This window comes from Microcaecilia unicolor, chromosome 2 (assembly GCF_901765095.1).
Source record: "Microcaecilia unicolor chromosome 2, aMicUni1.1, whole genome shotgun sequence".
In the NCBI taxonomy this organism is placed as follows: domain Eukaryota; kingdom Metazoa; phylum Chordata; class Amphibia; order Gymnophiona; family Siphonopidae; genus Microcaecilia; species Microcaecilia unicolor.
The window spans coordinates 434,745,050-434,766,747 of record NC_044032.1 but is presented as its reverse complement, the minus strand read 5'-3'; the positions used below and the strand labels follow the sequence as shown (position 1 = coordinate 434,766,747).

The 21,698-nt window shown below is 41.0% G+C and overlaps 1 long non-coding RNA gene across 1 annotated transcript; it reads right to left on the bottom strand.

Annotated features, from left to right (window-relative positions):
* Positions 1 to 1,289: 1,289 nt before the first annotated feature.
* LOC115463146 lies at positions 1,290 to 20,597 on the bottom strand. The gene is made up of 3 exons (XR_003941007.1): positions 20,586 to 20,597; positions 9,479 to 9,481; positions 1,290 to 1,374 (listed from the first exon to the last, which is right to left on the bottom strand). It is a non-coding gene; the product is annotated as an uncharacterized LOC115463146 (long non-coding RNA).
* Positions 20,598 to 21,698: the final 1,101 nt, after the last annotated feature.

Here is a 21,698-nt window from a genome sequence, read left to right as displayed (position 1 = left end):
TTTTACTGCTGTAATTGCCTATTGCTCATGTTTGATCTATTCTTACTGTACACCGCCTTGAGTGAACTTCAAAAAGGCGGTAAATAAATCCTAAAAAATAAATAAATACATACACGGCTAGTATAGTAGTGCAGCTGGCGAATGCTATGCAGGTACAGGGACAGGCTGGGGCTGTGTGTTGTTACTTGGGGGACATGAATAAACTGTATGGCCAATAAGATAGCATGGTGTTTGTCCCCTCAGAGGTTTGTCTCCATACCTGCACACAGGATGGGTCCTGGGCCTGCTGAGGGTGACTAGCCACTGGCTGGAAATGTATATGCAAATGCACTGTTGGAGGGATGTGCCACTGTTATAAGTTTTGGCATATACATTCTGTGTGAGATCTAGGGCACAGTAATTTTGTCATGTGTGTGTGCTACCCATCTATTGCACTAATTGGTTAATGCAGCTACATTGCCACATGCTAACCAGTTAGCTCGTAAGTCCCTACCGCCTACAAAATGTTTTTCCCTCTCTCCTAACATTTTTTCCTTTCTGTGGTGCCCTCCTTTCCCTTTTACCCTTTTTCCTCTTTTCTCATTTCTTTCTTTCCTTTAGCATGGTATATTTTAAGTTGTAGTATGGCTAGTCTTGTTATGTCTTTTAAAGCCAGATTGTACTGTTTTTCTCTTTACCATTTGAAACAACTTCTACACAATTTGGATTTTTTGAGTTTGGTACACATACCTGTTCCATTATAATTTATGTGTTTTTTGGTCTATCAATCATTATTATTTTATATTATTTTCTTTTTATTTATTAGTTCCAGTTTGTTGATTATTTATGATCTTTTTTGCATTCTTTTTTTTTTGTTTATATTAGATTTGTTTATTACTAATTATTAATGAAGACAAAATAATTTTTTTTTCATTCAAGCCAATATTCAGTACTATTTAACTGGCCAGGAATACCTCTTGGCTGGTTAAATAGCACTTAACCGGCTAAGGGGTATGTTTACTAAGGTACGTTAGCTTTTTAACGCATCTGTAAATTTAAGGCACGTTAAACGCTAACGCACCTATACATTAATATGGGCGCATTAGCATTTAATGCACATAAACCATTTACGTGCATTAAAAATGCTAACGCACCCAGAGCGCCGCTTAGTAAACCTAACCCTAAGTGCTAATATTCACTGTGAGATAGTTAGTTTTCTCCGCTGATTGTTATTTCTTAGTGCATAGCAGCTAACTGGCTATATCATGCAATATAACTGGCTAGCTGTGAACATTTAGCACGTTGCCAGCTAAATTTAGTGGCCAAATTGGACTGCCTAAATAGCAGTCCTATCTTTGGTTGCTATAAACTTAACTGGCCAGTGCTGAATATTAACTTGTCCAGTTAAGTTTAAGCCGGCTGAAAAAAACCCACCTGGCTATTCAATGCTGGTCACGGGAAATGGCCCAGCATTGAATATCCAGACTCCTCGCGACAGTGAGCCGGCCTGCCTCCCATAGGCTGAAAATTGGCCAGATCATGTTTACAACGTAAGTGTTTTAAGTGTATGTATATAGATAGATAGATAGATAGATAGATAGATAGATAGATAGATAGATAGATAGATAGATAGATAGATAGATAGATGTTTTTATTAGGACTCCTGACACAGGCATAGTTCCAAAACACAGCCGTGATAGGTCAGCCAATAAAGGATTTCCAATTGGTCATGTAGTTTTGTCTCCATTTTTGGCCATCTCCAACATTAGCGCATGGCCATTATTGAAAATCAGCAAATCAGCCATTTTACCCCAGTGTTAAACATAGTCTTAGCGCGCAGGAATGACATGTGTAAGGGCGCACTAAGGCCTCCTCCTAGTTACCAATAACTGGGGTTAACAGTAAAGTAACATATATCAATGGTAACCCACACTGATAAATCCCCCCCCCCCCCCCCCTAAATGTGTCTCTTCTCCCCTAACTCATATGAGATTTTGTCCAGACAGTTCTGGTATTTTCTATGTTTGATCTTGTGCCGATCCTGCAGCTAATCAACCTCGATCCATGAAGTATAGTATTCAAAGCAATTTGTTTTGTTCAGGATGATTTATCTACACAGAGAAAATGTAACCACTTACACAAAACAAAACAACTGCATTTAGGCCACCCTCTCATCCAAACAGACAACACCTGAGACATTTATCATTTTATCTTTTTGCAAATTTCATATATCTAAATATAAGGTTCTGGTTAGTGCGAAAGAAAAACAGTTAATTCTAGGGTAAGAAACTACTGTTGGCTTGGCGAGAGCTCTGGTTTCTTCTTCAATAAAGCACTGGAGGATTTGGATTTGGCAAATCTGCAGCTACATAATCTATGACTCGCTGTATAATTAAGTACATATTTATGGTACTAAAAGTAAACTTTAGTGTCCAAACAATACTTTCCTAAATGAAAAATAATAAACATTTATATATTCTAAATAAGCAACAAAAGACTATTCACTGGCAAATTAATTAAAATAATTTACACTGCAGACCCATATTACATAGCCTGATATATCACAAGGTTGCTTATAATGCAGTCAAGGTTTGGACCTGTTTTTGTTTTTTCCCCTTACAGTCAGTAAACTAGTCCTCACAGGTATGCTTCAAACTGCAGAGGGTTTATTTCAACTTGGATATTTCCAACAACTATTTACATCTCCCAGTCTATTCCAGTAAAGTTGCTCAAATTAGAAGTTAACACTTTAAAAAATCCACAATACATTACATTATATTAGGGCATTTATATCTCACACTTGCCTCGAGTGTGCAATAGTTTTCTGATTAATTCTCCTTTCCTATTTATCGTCTCAAAGTATAGCTGATTCCTTCCAGAGGGAAGTGTTCTGCCCCCGTTTGCATGGAGGCAGGATGCTTCTTGTTGATATGGTATGTACATTGGACATTGCTTATAGCCAGGTTTAGTCCCTGTGCCTATAAATAGGACAAGACTACAAATCTTTGTCATTCTGTGGTTCTCTGAGATAAGTTCTTTATGAGCATGTGACCCAGTTCCCTTTGTCTTATGGGACTCACCCTATTGGCTAGCTTGATTCCCTGAGCTTTCTGGGTAGTTTGCCCCCCTTATCTCTCCTTTGAGTGAAATAAATCTGTCTGCAGCATGCTTCTTTATGAACTTCATCTAACACTGTAGCTTGCTGCTTGAGCCTTTCAAAAGCTTTGTAATATCATCAAATTTTCACCTCTTTAAAAGTTTTTACATCCACTCTTCAGCCAGTGCTGAAAGCTCCCAGCTTATCTTTGCAGTGAGAAAGAGAGAGCTGGTAGAGACAGACTCCAATCTGCTGGGCAGAAACTCTTGTTCAACACTTCAGAACTGTACGTCATTTTCTTTTGTTTGATTTGCATTAGAGAAGATTTTGTTTCAAGAGTTGAGTCTTCATAGTGATGTTCTATACTCTGATTTAACTGACAGTCTAGCTTAGTGTTTGAGATAGCACTTCTGTGAGGACTGTACAGAAAGTCTGGAAGATAGAGACCACCCGATATTTAAAACCATTTAACCGGCCAGGAATGGCTTCTGGTTTGTTAAATGGCATTTAACCGGCTATCTGGCAATATTCAGTGGAAGATCAATAGTTATCTCCCGCTGAGTATTACTGGTTAGCACTTAGCAGATGATTGGTTATATTGCACAATATAACCAGCTATCCGCTAATATTTAGTGCATCACTGGCTAAGTTTGGCGGCCAAATTAGACTGCCTAACTAGCAGGTATTTCTTTGGCCGGTTTAAACGTAACTGGCCATTGCTGAATATTGGCTGGGCCAGTTACGTTTAAACCAGTCAAAAATAAACCAGATATTCAATGCCGGTTACTGGAAATGGCCCGGCATTGAATATCTGGGCTCAGTGCCAGCTGTGGGAGTCAGCCCAGCTAACTACTGTGGTCTGAATATCGGCCCCAGAGTCATTACTTTGGATGTTCTCCTTCTCCAGCTATATTACATACCACCTCTTGACTTCTCTTCCATCTGCCTTTCTGTGGCAGTGGTGGAGGACAAGGTGTCTACCTGTGCACTGTGGAAGCAGCCCAGCAACTTGGTAGGCTTATAGGCTGGTTTCCACTTCTAACTTCTCAGGGTCAGTGACTGTTTGTCTCAGAGTCCTTCTTCACTATTAAAAAAAACTGCTGCTACTTGGAGCTTAAGAGTGATGGTGAGTCCCGTTATATGACGCTGGTGGAATGGCCAGGGGCAAGGAGCTGAAGACATAAAACCCTCCACTGGGCTGAGTATTAAGGATGTGCTGTCTTTTACCACAACATAGGATATGTCAATATCATATCCCATGTTGTTAGTTCTTATATTGTGGGAGGTTTTGTTTGTTTGTTAGCAATGCACACACACTTTTTGAAAGAGTGCACTATTTTCCAAAGGGGCACACTCTTTTCCTGATAACATGCTCATCCAAACCATTGCACATGTGCAAACCGCTATACATGCATGCACTATTGGGAAAAGACTGCACACACTTTTTGAAAGAATGCGCATTGAATCATCTTGCTTCCATGATGACAAATTAGCCAAACAAAAACAAATTAGACAAACAGTCTGGGAATGACACAGGAAACAACACAAAACAAACATTTTCTGGCTGCCCATCCCTACTGGGTATTTATATGAACCTAGATTTCTATTCAAGGGCTGGATCCTCCCACTCCGTCAGTCAGGCAGAGAGGCACAGTCCCTGTTCTGCAAAGTGTTGGGGTTAGAAAAAGATCTGAACTGCTTTATTTTGCTAGAGTGCTGAAGGTTCTGGTGCTGGCTGTATATTATCCTGTAATCAAAGGGGCTGATATTCAAATCATTTACCTGGTTAAAATCCAGGTTTTAGCAAAGTAAAATCTACCTAGTTAAAAATATGGCCTCACTACTGGTGGCACTTGTACATTTAAAAGCACAAGCTGCGCTAATTTAGCTGGGTAATATAGAGGCCAGGTTGGAGGCATTCCTGGGGTGGGTTTATAAATTGAGGCTAGGTTTACTGTAAGGTACTATGCATTACCATGCACTAACATGAAATAACATTATGTAATGAACCTATTTAATAGAAACACGTATTATGAGCATTAGCACATGCTAACATGGCAGAACACTTTAGTAAGCTTAGCTCTTAGCTGGCTGTAGGTGTGATTTCAGTGCTAGTTCCATCCGCTGGGATTGTATCGTTATGGGTCAGTGGTACAAATGCTGCCTGATGATGATAGTGGTGCAGCAGCCAAGGAGAAAACCCCTGCAGGTGCAGTGGAGATTAGAGTTACTGCACTACTTCACTCTGATCCTTCTCTTACAGTAGCAAGATACTGGGTGTGAAAGAGTGGAGAAAGGTCAGTTTTGCATTGAAAGAGGTGCCGTCTTTATGACATCAGCAGATAGGGGCCCTTTTACTATGCCGCGTAAGCACCTACGTGCGCCAAAATGGAGTTACTGCCTGACTACCACATGGCTTTTGTGGTAATTTCATTTTTGGTGTTCGTCCGATACGCGCATCTGAAAAATATTTTTTATTTTCGGGCATGCGTATCAGATGCACACCAAGTGGCATTTGACACATGTAGGTCATTACCTCCCGGATTCTTTACGGCTAGGTCAATGGCTGGCGGTAAGGTCTCAGACCCAAAATGGGCTCGCGGCATTTCTGATTTTTGCCGCACGTCCATTTTTGGCAAAAAAAGATACCTTTTTACGGGTGTGCTGAAAAATGGATTGGCGTGTGCCCAAAACCCGCGCCTACACTACCACAAGCCATTTTTCAGCGCGCTTTAGTAAAAGGGACCTCTCAGTGTTCTTCTGGTTTTTCCCTTGGAAGCTATTTTGACCGCCATTAAGAGTTTGGAAAGTCACAATGGGACAGTTGTTTCAGTTTTCTGCTGTCTGGGAAGGTTTTGTATTTAAAAATGGCGGTGACATTGTTTCAGAACCAGGCACAAGATGGATTTTGATGTTTTTTGGGCACAGAAATAAAATGCTTGGTCATTGGAAAGTAAAAATATTTCCTTCTGAAACAAAATCTACATAAAACAAAGGAGGCCATTTCTTTTGCTGTGACTGAGAGTATTATAAATTGGTGCTATGTTTTCCCTAAAATATTCCTGTAAATAAGGGTGTGCATTCATTTGAATGTCTTTTTGTTTCAGTTTTTTTACCTGACTGCTAATTGGATAGCTAAGTGGATAAAATTAGGGCAGTAGAAAGGCTGTTAACTATTTGCTTAGTGGTCATGAATATTGCTGCTCATCAGATAACCTTCAGCTGTGCCCAAGCTCTACCCACAAACTGCCTTGGCACTGTTGGCATTGCACTGAAGTGGTCAGTTGCTGAATATCCCACTTACTGGCACATCCAGCTAGCAATACCTGATAACTGGATAAGTGCTATTTAATACTAGCCCCTAAATGCCATTTAACCTGATCATGATATGTTGTTTCTATTGGACAGCTGTTCTGACATTTCTTTCAAAACGATGTGAATAGAATATAAAGGAGTGAAAGGAAAAAAGATGATATGGCCCAGTATCATGATTTCTAAAAGGAGGGCGAGAAAATAATGCTCTCATAGGGTCAATATTCAGCCAGGGGCAATGAGCAACATGTTGACTGTCACCGGCGTTATTCCCGGATATTTAATTTATGCAGCGTCAGCTAACATATGACCAGTTAAGTTGATATCCAGAACTTAACTGGCCATGGGTTGCCTTATAAATATAGGACTGTGTTTTATCTGATCCCATTTATGCAGTTACCCTGGCCAGTTAAGTGCTGAATATTGGTACTTAACCAGCCAAATGCTGACTCTGCCCCCAGAATACCCCCAAAATAGCCAGTTTTCACTTAGACGCTGCTAATTTTCAGTGGTAATAACCGGTTAAGTGTTACCGAAAATTAGTGGAGAGCCCCAAACAAGCGATTTATCTGGCTGGCGGCCGTTTCTAGCCGATTAAATCATTTTGTCTATTGACCAGACTGTGTCCCCAATGGAGCTGTGCAAAAAAAAAGAAATGCCTTAACAGACCTAGTTCTGCCCTAAGCAGGAATTAATATTTTCAGAACTGAGGCTTCTGGAAGATGGACAAAAACATGCAATGTGAGGATGAATAACCCATTGTGGGCTGCCTTTGGACTGGAGTGGTGTAGAAATTACTAGCTGAATATCTATATTAAGTTCACCTTCTGCATATGTCAAAACTTTTTTTTCAAGCTGTGCAATTTGGTTTTTTTGTCAGGCCTAAATACCTCTTGAATACACCCTTTTAGCACAGTTTTTATTTGGGAAAACCCGAATACCTGCCTCTATTCATTCATATGGTACTTAAAACAGCGAGGGGTAAAGCAATCTATGAATTTTTAAAAACATATTTCTCTCTTTTATAAAATATCTTTTTCACAAAAAGCAGGATATGGGAATTAAGCCAGACAAATGATATCATTTAATTCCTTTCTTTTCTTGAAATAAAAATTGGGTGAGTAATCTAGCAAAAAAAAAAAAAAGGCAGCATTACAGTATAATGTAGATCTGTTTGTACTTGGAAAAGCCAAAAACATTTACTATAGTTCTGAAAATCCAGTATACTGAATGATTTAAAAATATTGAGTGTGATGTGATCAGCATTTTGGAAACATTTCAGGCAAAGGAAATTAAATACATTTTACCATATCTAAAAACCCATTTAATAAAATAAAATAAAGCTCACTGGGCAATGTTGTATAATAGTCTACACAAGCAATTTTATAGGGTTAAGTCTTTTTTTTTCTAGTCTAAATCTGGTGTACAGGATGTGATATAAATGTCTTTGAGAATCTGCTATAAAACAGCATGGGAGAACATCTGCTGTTCTTTCACAGATTGTCTTTCTTTCATGGATCGCACAATCGTTTTTGCTTCCCAATGTGACTATCTCAACATAAAGTTGATGAAAATAAATCAGAACACAAATTAAGGCCTGTCACTATAAATGCAATGACATTGAGGAAGTGAGTGAGTTCACCTATGTGGTAATAAGGTTATAGCAGATGGAGACATTGAGAGAGAAGTCAACTCAAGAATCAGCAAAGCCAATCTGCCCTTTTCTTATGCTGGAGACCATCTGGACTAAAACTCTAAGGATTTTTAACAGAAACGTCCTCAGCATGCTGTTATATGGCTCAACATTCTGGAAATTACAAGAATAGCTCATAAGCTACTGGCTTTCCAAACCAAGGGCCCTGTTTACTAAGGCACGTTAGCATTTTTAACGCGCCTACAATTAGCATGCACGCTAATTGTGTAGGCGCCTATAGGGTTATTGTAGGCACATACACAGTTAATGCGCATATATGGTTAATGTGCATTATAAATGTTAATGTGCCTATAATGCGGCTTAGTAAACAGAGGCCCAAGTGCCTTCCAGAAGAAGAATCTCAATCCAAGAGCTGGGTTAAATTAAAAAAAAAAAGATGGAGATGGCATGGGCATGCATGCCAGATGCCGTCTTTTACACTGTTCAGAACTGGGCTATACCTGACACCAGATCAATGGCATAAAAGGGACCACTGCAAAGAGAAACAGAAAAGAACAATAGAGAAGAATATAACAGCTTGAGGTTTGACATCGGAAACCACCATCATCCAGCTCACAGATCAAATTGGTGATGATCTCGTGTAAGCCATCTCATTTGAGGAACAAATAGAAAGGAGTGAATGATTGAATATCTGTAATGATATTGCGGGTCTTCCAGTCCGCCTCTACCTGAACAGTTCAGGGTGGATTAGAATGAGAAGAGAACCAGATCAGAAAATCTGGGAATTACAATACTTCAGCAGAAATTAAAAAAAAAAAAAAAGACTAGACTTAATCATTACAATATAACTATAACAAATTAGAAGATGGAAGATCAGATCTTTGAAAAAGGTAAGTTTGCAAAATTTTCTTAAATTTTACAAAATCCTGACACGACCTTATAAGTAATGTCAAGATATTCCAGTATGTAGCCACACCAAAGTCCACCTGCTCAGCTCCGGGATTTCCCCTCAGTACTCAGGATCTCGTCAGGGGTTGGGCAACCAAAGACCTCTCTCCACTAAACACAATCCCTTTTATTCAACATCTTGCCCCACTTCCTGGGGCTGGGCTCCCCCCATCACCCAACTGGCCAGCTTTTGCAGCTCCAAGCACCATATTGACCCCCAGGAGATCCTCCCATCTCCTGCTTGGAAGCACAGGCATTCTCCTGGGGGGGGGGGGGGGGGGGGTCACAATTCTGATCTTGCACACCAGTCCTCTTTTTCTGTTATAGCCCCAACCCCATGGAATCACCCACCCCTGGCTATTTGTATAGGGACTTCTTTAATTTTTTTTAACAATCTTTGAAACTTACCTCTTTTTGAAAGCCCCCACTCCCCAGACTATTTGGCTCTCTTATTTGGGCAGTACCCAGCAGCTGTATCATCCTAGCACTTTCTTTTGTTATGCTACCACCCTCCATATTGTGTTTTAGTATTTAACATTTATTCTATTGTTTTCTTTTTAGTGCAAATGTTCTTTGGATAACTGCAATCTAGGCTCCTTTTATGTCCCATTTCTCCTTCCCTTATTTTTTCTATTGTAAACCAGTATATCAAATAAAAGTGAACCTTGAACTGTGATCTTTTCAGAGGTAATTTAAGAATAGTGGGATGAGTGCAAAGTTGACAGGTACTTTTACCCACAAATTTTCCTGGATTTTCAAAGTGAAAGAATGTACATTTTTTTTCTTTGAAAATGATTCCAGGAAAAGTATCCACACATTAATACACCTAAAAATTTCTGTGGATATTTTTTCCTAAGTTAACACATGTGAATACCATTGAAAATGCAAAAGTATGACATTACAAAGCCTGCCTCTAAGAGTACCTCCCCCTAAAGTAGGTCAAAGTATGTGCAAAATGGCACAAAAATAGGTGCTAGCATTTACCTGCCAGTCACACACACATAAATGTTCATAACGCACACACACATACATATACATCCATTTGGATACAGAAAGTGAAAGTGCCTTGGTGCTTTGTAGCTTTTACTACATGAGACGTGGGGTAAGGAATAATATATTGTAGAGGAATATATTCGAATTATTCCCCAAGTTTTCCACGTCATCACTGTGACCCCTGACGCAGGTGCTAGTCACCGAAACACGGCCCGTGTCGGGTTTTTTTTGTCAAGGCTCATTCATTAAAGAACTGTGTTCCATTTTTAAAGGCCCGTGGTGCTCTTTTTTTTGTTTGGACAAAAATAGGTGCTACCATTTACCTGCCAGTCACACACACACACATAAATGTTCATAACGCACACACACACACATACATATACATGTATATATTGTAACCAGGGACCTCTAGGTGCAGCCAAGGATAGAACAATCTCCTGCAGCCACGGCTCCTGGTACAGTCAAGAAATAAATGTACACCAGCAACTTCAGTCTTAAGGACTTTATTCCATGCAGGTTTCTAGTAGACCTGATACACAGTTCCAACTGCAGCATTCACCTTCCATCTTAAGCACACATAAGCCACCTGAAAGTGTGTGGCAAATAGTCCCCTTTAAGCAGCAGGCTATCAGCACATATCAGGATTCAATACAGGCTCCCAGTCAGCTCCAGTCTGGGCTCTTTATCCAGTGCACAATAAGCAGTAGTTCAATTCCAAATAGAAGCAGTTCATTCAGTTCATCATCACAGTTAAATCACAAAGCAGCAGTTTCTACCTTCTACTCTCTTTACCTTCAGGAGGGGTTCCATACTTTAGGGATTTCTCATACCCCAAGGGATTCCCCTTTACATCGGCTTCACTGGTAGATTCAATACTTTAGGGACCTCTATTACCCAATGGTTTTCAGCCTGCAAAAGTTAGAGTTTCCAACACAGTTAGGGCTGGATTCTATATATGGCACAGTAAAAATCGTTGCCGAAAAAAAATATGCCTAATTTTAGGCATAGTTTATAGAATACGCAACTAAATCTAGTCATGGGAATTTATGCCAAGTAAAACTTAGTGTAAACGCAGGCAACTAACTTAAGCACAAAGCAGGTGTATTCTATAACAGCATACATAATTTTTAGAAATGCGACTGATCTGCCCATCCCACGTCCATGGCCTTGCCGCCTTTTTGCCAGTGCGCATTAGAAGGGTGAAATCTATTTTTATTAAGTGCACAACCATATGAAAATGAGAACAACTCCTGAGAAGAAATGTGGTTAAAAAGGCAAAACAGAGCTCAAACAGCAACCAGTATGGGTTGATAGTCTTAAGCATTTTGCAACAAGAAGCCCCCCCCCCCACCCGACTTCCCCTCTCCACCCTACCCACCACTACAAACACACATAGGCCTAGAGAACCGAACAGCTTCTGCTCCTTCAAGAAAAGGCATCTCTAGTCCCCGTAGGAATGGCAAAAGCAGGGAACCTCTGCCACAAAAGAAAAGAGAGTCTGCAGATCAGTCCAGACTCTAAGTCTGTCCACTTTCAAGGGCCCTGTTGGGTCAACTGTTATAGTCAAGTACACAAAACAAAATGAGTCCTAAGCCCTCCCAAAGAAAGCCTCCCCAACTACAAACTGTGATGAAGATATTGGGTTCCTCAGTGACAAGGGCAATCCTTTCCAAAAACTAGTGGGCTTCCTCTAATGAGTTCAAATAGAGTACTTTCCCATCATGGTGGACCCTCAATTTGGCAGGGAAAAAGGAGAGAAGAGAAGAGAAGAGAGAATCTTCCCATTCAGCTGTCCCAAACATTTGGGCACCATCTTTTTACAGTTCTTCGCCACTTAGGGGGAATAGTCATTGAAAAGTAGTACCTTGTGGTCATCATAATCCAATGAGCCATGATGACGATAAGAAACAAAACAGCAAAGATGACCAACAAAAGCAAAAAACAAAAAATATAAAAATAAAAATAAAATATATATATATAAAAAACGTCAAAATTTAAAATTAATCATAAATATGTATTTAAAAATGAATCCATCAAAATCAAAAAATTACATAAAAAAGACGACACTTTGGATGTAAAAATGAAGAATCAACTTTATTAGCCAAACAGTTTGCTAATAAAGTTGATTCTTCATTTTTACATCCAAAGTGTCGTCTTTTTTATGTAATTTTTTGATTTTGATGGATTCATCTTTTAAATACATATTTTATGATTAATTTTAAATTTTGACGTTTTTTATATATATATATATTTTATTTTTATTTTTATATTTTTTGTTTTTTGTTTTTTGCTTTTGTTGGTCATCCTTGCTGTTTTGTTTCTTGTTGATTTCCTTGCGAAGACTGGTTTCTGTTTTTTGTACCATGATGACGATATGCACGCATAAGGCACTCCTTGTCTGCCCAATTTAAAATTTTGGCAATGGCTGGTCATGGCCGCAGGTCCCGCATGGGCAGCTGCCCAAGCCTGTGTGCCCTCTCACAAGTAACAGCTGTGTGGGGTCCTCTAGGCCTAGTTGTGTCGGGAACCATTTCTTGAATATTGACACTGCTTCTGGAAAGCCAATAAGGTGCAGGTTATTCCTCTGGCTCCTGTTTTCCTAGTCCTTCAAGCACTCCAGAAGCCAGGAGTTTTCTGTAAGCAGTCACGAGACCTGGTCTTCGAGCCTTCTGGTCTGGTCCTCATAACTCGAGACCCTCATCTCCACCTCCTTGAGCCATCAATGGTGTGCGTCAAAATGCTCATGAATCTCCTCAATACTGGTATGTGTTCTATTGAGCTTATCTTCCAAAGATGCTGAAACAATTTTGGAGATCTCCTGTGTGAATTCACCAATGAGCATCGCCGCAGGACAGTTGGCCACCTGCACCATCTTTGGAGATGCTGGCTATCTCTTTTCATGTAGTTGTTGATGACTCCAAAGTGGCATCACCAGCCCTGAGCAAAAGAAGGGTCCCAGGGACACCCAAAGGTGCAGGGAAACCGATATGGTTCAAACAAATGCAGATATGGTGCTGAGAGCCAGGGTTCAGGAGTGGCTTATGCTGGGATGAGCAGGAACTTAGGGCACACATGTATGCTCAGCTCCATCGTGTACCAGAACTCCACACGCATTAGAATTTACATGCATCACTTTATAGAATAAGCTTAGCAAATTGTGTGCATTAATTCTAATTAAAGCCAATTAGTGTCAATAATTTCTTGTTTATTAGCAATTATCAGCACTGATTGACTTGTTATAATAATTAAGTTGCGTGTGCAATACAGAATATGACCTGAATTGCGCATGTAGCTCAAGTTACACTATATATAATCTGGGGGTTAATGTCAACCTGAACAGTCCTAATGTTTAAATGTGATCTTGTAGCATCATATCCTTTTTCAGCTCTGAATATTTTAATTAAAACTCGATCTTCTTTTGACAACATTTTGTTTGTTTATCAACATGCAATGACATCACAGATGACATCAGCGAGTAAGTAAGTAATTAAGTCATGTCTGAAACTGAGATTTGTGACAGCAGTTTGTAAAAATTAAAAATCTCTTAAATGGGACAGGGATTCCTATGCAATTTATGGCGCAAATAGATGTCACTTCGTGCACGTAAACGTTTAATTGATTTGGTGAAGGTTCAAGGTTGTTATTACAAAATGTTTAAAGGGCTCATTTCTTCCAGACACAGTGTTATATACGAGTGTGTGTGTGTGTATATATATATATATATATATATAGAGAGAGAGAGAGAGAGAGAGAGAGATGTAGATCTATCTATCTATCTATCTATCTATCTATCTATCTATCTATCTATCTATCTATCTATCTATCTATCTATCTATCTATCTATACATATTCACGAGTACATGCTATTCTGTAATACCAGATCATCAGAAAGTGAGTAATACTGGATTCAAATTTTATCAAATACCTGCACCATTTTTCCTAATTTGATCCTTACATTATTTTTGTAAAGTGTTCATGAATCATCCATCAATTCACTATTCAATTAAAATGTGAGATCTGCATACTTATCTAAAAAATTATCTTGACAGTTTATATCCAAAAGAATATCATTTAATGATATATCATTATAATATATTAATCATCCAAAAACCACCTCTTCAAAATATCATAAACTTATTCAAATCACTTAGAAAAAATTTTTAAAGAACCAACATATGGCTCTCTTTCTCTTCTGACTGGGACTCTATTGTGCATGACAGCTAATGAGAATACTAATTGGCTAGTCAGCCAGTGTCTGTTGTAAAAGATCAGAAGCCTCTTGATTTTTACTTTAATACTGTTGAAGTTGTGCTCAGTAAAGCCTTGAAAAATGTGATAGGACCACAAGTTAACTCATATGCTGCCTATGCTGTTTAACTCCTATGCTGTTATACATTTACCCTGATGCACAGCTTCAGCTTGAAATGCAATCATGTCGGTGAAGTTCTGAACAATGTGGATTTGATTTCCAGCTAAGACAGTGTGGTGGAGCTCTGAAGAACATGGATTTCACTCAGCTAAGGCAGTGCTGCTTCAGTTAAATGTCATAATTTTAGCCAAATCTTATCTCATTCGTTTTCTTACCCCACTGTCAAGGGAACATTGTAAAATTCATTAGTGTTGAAAGTAATCATGGCACGCCCTTGCCTGAGCTTTGCCTCAGAATGTTGGATATATATATTTTGGGGGAAAGCAGTCTACATGAGTGAATAGAATAAAGTTAGCAATGAAACTGAAGACAGATGTACAGTAAACTCAGTTATGCCTGTGTAAATTTGCTATTTATTATAACCAGTATGGAAACAGCACTGCCAGAAGAGGAGGCAGGGAGGAACTGGTCCTAAGTTTTACAGTCACATTGCTCTACAATTGACTTTAGTTGTGCCATTACATTTTTACATAAGATGTGTAGCACCTTATTAGGGGCCCTTTTATTAAAGCTTAGCATGCGCTAACAGAATTAGCATGTGTTAAATGTTAAAAACCCCATTTTATGCCTATGGGCTTCTTAGCATTTAGGGCACACTAACCCTCCCCCCCTCCTGCTTACAAAGCTGCACTGGTGGCTGCTGGTGTAGTAGTGCCATCACAGCCCATTCACTTTGCCTGCTATATTTACTATTTGGATTTGGGAAGTTTAGTGCAAAATGTCCAAAGTCTGACAGAGTCAATTTGAAAAAGCCCCTCCATGTATGCTAAAGAAAATACAGCTAACAAAATAAAACATAAAAGCAAACAATATATTCTAAAGAAAATTTCAATCAAAGAATAAAATTTCATATCACTTAAGATACTTTAAGTATTTCTGAAGTAAGAAAGATTTCAAATGTTTACACAATAAAACAATAATTGCCTCACAAATAAAAGAATCATCCTATATAATAATTCTCACCACCAACATTCTAAAGTAGCTGCCTGTGTCCGTGGCCCCTGCAGTTGCTGAGCTAGGCTCCGTAGCCAGGCAGACGTCACTCACAGCTGGGAATCAGCTGTCAGTGCGTCGCTCCCTGCAACAGGACAAGCGCGGCACCGCAGACAACCCCTCCCCCTCGGCCCATCACCCAAGCCCCTCCCCCCAAAGCATCACCCAAGCCCCTCCCCCCCGAAGCACATCAACACCCCCCCCCGGGCAAATCAACTCCCTCGCCACCCGCAGCTGCCAATGGTAACGCTGTCTGGCCGCTGCTGCTTCTCCTGTTGAGCAGCAGTGGCCGCTACAAAAAGAAAAAAATATATAAATGTTTTAAACCTGAAGCGCGGCATGGCAGACAGCCATCAGGCATTGGCTGTCGGCTCTGCAGCCGCTCCTCCTCTCGCCTCCACGTCACTGCCCCTAGAGTAAGACCCCGGAAGAGCAGCGACGTGAGAGGGGAGAGGAGGAGTAGCTGCAGAGCTGACAGCCAATACCTGATGGCTGTCTGCTGTGCTGCGCTTCAGGTTTAAAACATTTATGGGGTTTTTTCTTTTCGTAGTGGCCACTGCTGCTCAACAGGAGAAGCAGCAGCGGCCAGACAGCGTTACCATTGGCAGCTGAGGGTGGCGAGGGGGTTGATGTGCCCGGGGGGGGGGGGGGTGTTGATGTGCTTCGGGGGGGAGGGGCTTGGGTGATGCACCGAGAGGGGGGGCGAGGGAAGGGGAGGGTCACTGGACATGGGTGGCTGCAGGGGGGGCAGGGGAGAGGGAGCTGGGGAGGGGGTCCTGAGACCAGATGCGTGGCTACAGGGGGGGCAGGGGAGACAGGAGGGACGCTGCACATGTGTGACTGCAGGGGGAGAGGAGGGTCGCTGGTCATGGGTGGCTGCAGGGGGGGGCAGGGGGAGAGGAGGGTTGTTAGACATGGGTGGCTGCAGGGGGCAGGGGAGAGGGAGGGGGTGAGGGGGGTCCTGAGACCAGCCACTTACTCACTCTCTGTCTCTCACATACACTCTCTCTGACACACTCTATCTCTGTCACACATACACAATCTCTATCTCTCTGTCTCTGTCTCTCTCACACACCCACAAACACACACAGACACAGAAACTCTGTCTCTCACACTCTCTCTCTCTCACACAAACACACACACACTCTGTCACTCTCTCTCTCATTCTCTCTCTGACACACACACTCCATCTCTCACACACACTGTTTCTCAAACAAACACTCCGAGGAAAAACCTTGCTAGCGCCCGTTTTATTTCTGACAGAAACGGGCCTTTTTTACTAGTATTTCAATATTGAACTGCTAGGTAGAAAAAGGAACTATTCAACATTCTCTTAAAATGTACTCCTCTGCATGAAGGAAGACCCAATGAAAGATGATCCTTTGAATGTGAATATGAACCTTTCTTGACTGATAAAATGTAAATTAAATCTATATATAGGAAGAGGTAAAAATTCGATAAGAGAGCTGGAAGAGCTGAACCTTGGGGAACAGAGTAGACAAAGAAAGACTATCAGAAAAACTGTTATTGACAAAAACGTTTTGGAACCTGTGCATTCTTCCTATCCTGTTCTTCTTATCATGTACCCATTATACTTTCCCCTTCTCTATTCCTCTAGCCATGCTGAATTGAATAACTTCATTTCATTTCTTGCTACACTTGATATACCACACACATTTCATGAACACATATCAAAGCTATCTACAGGGGCCCTTTTACTAAGCTAAGCGTCTACTTGCGCCCAACATGCGCCAAAATGGAGTTACCACCTGGCTACCGCCTGGCTTTTGCAGTAATTTCATTTTTGGTGCGTGTCCGATACGTGCAACCAAAAAATAATTTTTATTTTCAGACTCGTGTATTGGGCGCGCGCCAAGTGGCATTGATGCGCATAGGTCATTACTGTCAGGTTATCGCGTGAGACTTTACCGCTAGGTCAATGGCTGGCAGTAAAGTCTCAGACTCAAAATGGACGCACAGCAATTTTCATTTTGCCGCACGTCTATTTTTGGCAAAAAATTTTAAAAGGCATTTTTTACAGGTACTCTGAAAAATGATTCTGCTTGCGCCCAAAACCCTCGCCTACACTACCGCAAGCCATTTTTCAGCGCACCTTAGTAAAAGGACCCCACAGAGAATGATTTAGTTAGATAAAGCTATGCACTAAAATCAAGTTCACTTCACTATAGATAGGCAGTTAAGGTTTAGTAATTAAAGTTTCCTGTCTCCGTTTCCTCACTTGGGCTGAATTACCCATGTAGATGCATCATTACCAGCTCTGTGCCTCTGACAGTGCCATTAAGCTCAGACTCACTGGGGACAAATCATTTTACATATTGAACAGTAACTCTTTCATGCTCTTAAATGAACTTGGTAGTCTCCTTAACACTACATGTTGTGTTGAAAGGTGGGCACCTATCCTGTGCTCAAAGAAATTAATAGAACATTCAAAGCATGCATTGTTAACATTTTTATATACAGGGAAATAACTTATTTTTTTCTTCCATTGGGATTTTAAGTGAGTACAAAAATCCTTTTAGCTGCTTCATTACGGCACTTGGGCCTATGCCTTAAATCAGAGATAAATTGAGTTACACACTGTGTAAATATCCAGTTGGACAATTTGCACTATTCAATCTCGGAGGAAACTATTTATCTTACAGTTCACATCCAAGTGTACATTATGGTTGTGAACAGTGGTTAAGAGACACATGGCTTTAAAACAAAATGCTCAACTCGAGTTACCTAGCAGTTTCATTTTGGAAGTCTGCTAATTACCCATATCCCATGCTTTCCTCTGGATACAAAATATTGTTCTTGTCCAAAACTGAGTATCTCCAGACTACTTGCCTCATTTATTTCTCATTTCCTTACATTACTTCCCTGGTTTATGTCCTATGACCTGGGAGTCTTTGTATCTATGCATTTGCAGGGTAATGTTACAACAGGGTACCTAGGGAGGCTGTAGAAAAGCGTCTTTTAGCCTATTTTATAAAGACGCACAGAAATCCAAACTTATTCCAAGTACGCCTACTCTACAAGTACATGCCAACTCGTATCATGAATCATTTTACGCATGACTTAGTTTTATGAGAGGCCTTTTACACATGTAAATCACATTTTACATGCAAAAAAGTTTATAACATTACCCTCCTGGTATACACTGCATGAGTTGTCTGCCAGTTTGGCTTCCTGCATTTCTCTTTCAGCATCAGAGTTCTATTATATATCGTTTACAACATAAGGTAAGGGTTAAAACAGAATCATTATATTGATTACCCCATATCTAAACTTTCAGATCCTTTGAACATCAAAAGCAGACTAGCAAACCTGTGTCGCACAGTGCCGTCCTCTAATAGAAATTAAAAATTGAATGCCCATCTGAAACTCATCAAAGATTTTGTTGGTCATTTCTAGGTGGAAGATTGTCTCATTATAGCCAGTAGATTAGTGGTCAAAATCAGAAAATGTGAAGTGTAAGATTAACCATTTTGAGTTTTTCTTATTTTCTTTGAGATTGTTTTCCTGATCTTAGATCTTCCAATTGTGGACAATTATTTAAATATATATTGTTGAGAGAAAATGTTTTCCTTTTTATATTAATTTCTGTATTTCCTTACATTTATGTGATAAATGTGAATGTAATTAAGTAAAATGATAAATAAAAAAAAAATCAGTACATAAGCGGTTATATCTGCCCAAACTGGCCAAAGTAGGCAACGGACAACCGGATATTCGTGGAGACCGGCTTCTGCAAGCCGACTAAGATTGGAGGTGTGACAGGGCGTGATGGAGACGTGCTTATGAATTTGGTGGCTAAAGCTATATTCAGTGTGGTGTGTCCGGTCAGCGTCTGTCATATAGATGGTTATATATAGGCCTGGTTTTCTGCCGGATATCTCTTTTCTGGTTTTGAATACTCCGGTCTAACTCGTAGCAGCTAAACCCAGTAATAGGTATGTGAAGCTGCTATAATTCAGATTCAAATAGTCTGCCATTATGCCTCTTTCTCAGTAAAGTTTCAGAGTACCATCCATTTGGTGGGCTATGGTAGGCATCAAGGGGAGGGATGGGGGGGGGGGTACATGAGGAATGTTGTGACTGTGGCTTGCTGGCATATGACTGTTGGGGTATTTTAGTCTATTATTATACAACTATTTATTCTGTTAGGCAGTAGATTATAATAGCAAGACAAAGTTATAAGGGGAATAAATGCCATTTTATAATAACCAGTTTTCTGTCACAACCTGCTAATGCACTATTCCCAGTTTTCATTTTTATCCTGTTATATTTCATATACCTGGCTTGCACTCTCCGCCATGCATTCTCCATGGTTGCAATACCATCAGCTAAACCAGACGACAAGGGAAGCGGAGCAGAGGTGGCAGAGGAGAGGACAGCTCTTCATGACATCTCTGCAGGCACAGCAGCAAGGACAAGCCCCAGCGCAGGTCCAAGGAGAAGCCCCAACACAGCCCCAAGGACAAGTCCTAGTGCAGCCCCAGCATTGGAGACATAGGTACAAGGTCCACAGGGTATACAGGCTGAGGGTGAGTTGCCTCCAGCTCACAGAGGAAGAGGCATTTTAGTGAACCCGATTTAATAGAGCCTCCATTGTTGACCTCTGTGAGCTGTTCAGAAATGATCTTGGGGCCCCCATCTTGAGGAGCCGTGCCTTGCCAGTGGTTTTGAGGGTCACCACAACCCTGACCTTTCTGGCTACTGGCAGTTTCCAGCACATTGTTAAAAGCACCACACAGTCTGCCACGTGCCATTGTATTGACTCCTTCCTGCAAGCTCTGCTCAGTCATCTGCGTATGTCACCTTTCCACACACCCCGAGTAAAGGCAGCAGACCACAAGGGAGTTTTATGGTGTTTCTGGGTTTCCCTCAGTGTTGGGGGCAATAGACTGCACATACACCACCCTAAAACCAACTGGGAAGAAAGATGTTCCATTCAATGAATATGTAGGTAGTCTGCAATGCTAAGCTCCTTATCACTGATGTGTGTGCCAGATTCCCAGGTTCCTGCCACGATGCTTTCATTCTGCATCAGTCCTGGCTGGGGCAGGACTGTGCCAATGGTCTCCTGGGGGATGCCTGGTTGCTAGGTAAGTACCATCAACAATAACATCTCTGCTCAACACATAAGGTTATAGAATGCATGCAGACACACACACAGCCTGATGTTTGCACCACACCTATGCACATACTGTAATCATTATCCCTCCAATCCCCAGAAATGTATGCAGAGGCACTCACATGGGTTCTCAATTACACCTACATGATTGTGAGAACTGTCACATATGCCTCCTAGCACTGGACTCCACTCCAACACTGCTTGTGTGACCTCCACTAATGCCCACTGCCCTCACAGATAATAGTATGTACAGTACTGTTTTCTAGGGAAAAAAGGTAGTGCTACCCATGCTGAGGCAACCTTACTGGGCAATGTAACCAGGTCTTTTGTTCAGCCTGTACTGGCCACTTAGCTAGGTGACCCACAATAGCCTTATCTGGAAGGCAGCTGCCCCACACCCATGCAAGGATCATAGGTTCAAGCCTAGCTGTCTGCTGGTCCACCAAGGGGATGGGTTACAGGGGGGGAAAGTTTGATATTTTGCCTGTGAAATCAAAGGGAGTGGCGAGGGATTATTTGGAATGCTGAAAAAAACGTGTCAAAGTACCAGTGCGTAATGGCTGCAAAAAAACCCTGGCTGTGCCGCACAGAACTTTACTCTGCTCAGAATCTTTACAATGTTTCATTCTCTAAACTCTCCACTCTAGGTGATAATGGGTTCCCTCTTAGGAGGCTACGGACACCTGTACAACATCCTCAGACACCCCAGGAAGATCGCTACAATAAGGACCACCAAAGGACACGCTCTATAGTGCAGCGCACCTTTGACCTGCTGAAGAGCAGGTTTCATTGCCTCGATTGGACAGGTGGTGTCCTTCTTTATAGCCCCAGAAGGTGTGTGACATTTTTGCAGCTTGCTGCATCTTACATAACATCGTCAATGGGGAATAGCTCTCCCAGAGAAGGAGGTCACTGAAAATCATGACAGAGGTGCCACCTTCCACCAGGAGCAACCTGTGCCCATTGGAAGACCAGCAGCTGTTGCTACAGCAGAAGCAGCCAGGCAGAGATTGATATGAGACCTTTTAAGTGAAAAGGTGAGAAATGTATTTACAAGTGCTTTTGCGACAAAAAGTGTGGGGAAATTAAATAATACAGAAGAGAAAACCAAATGGCAAGGAACAAAACAGTGAAGCCGCCACCCCAACCTCTC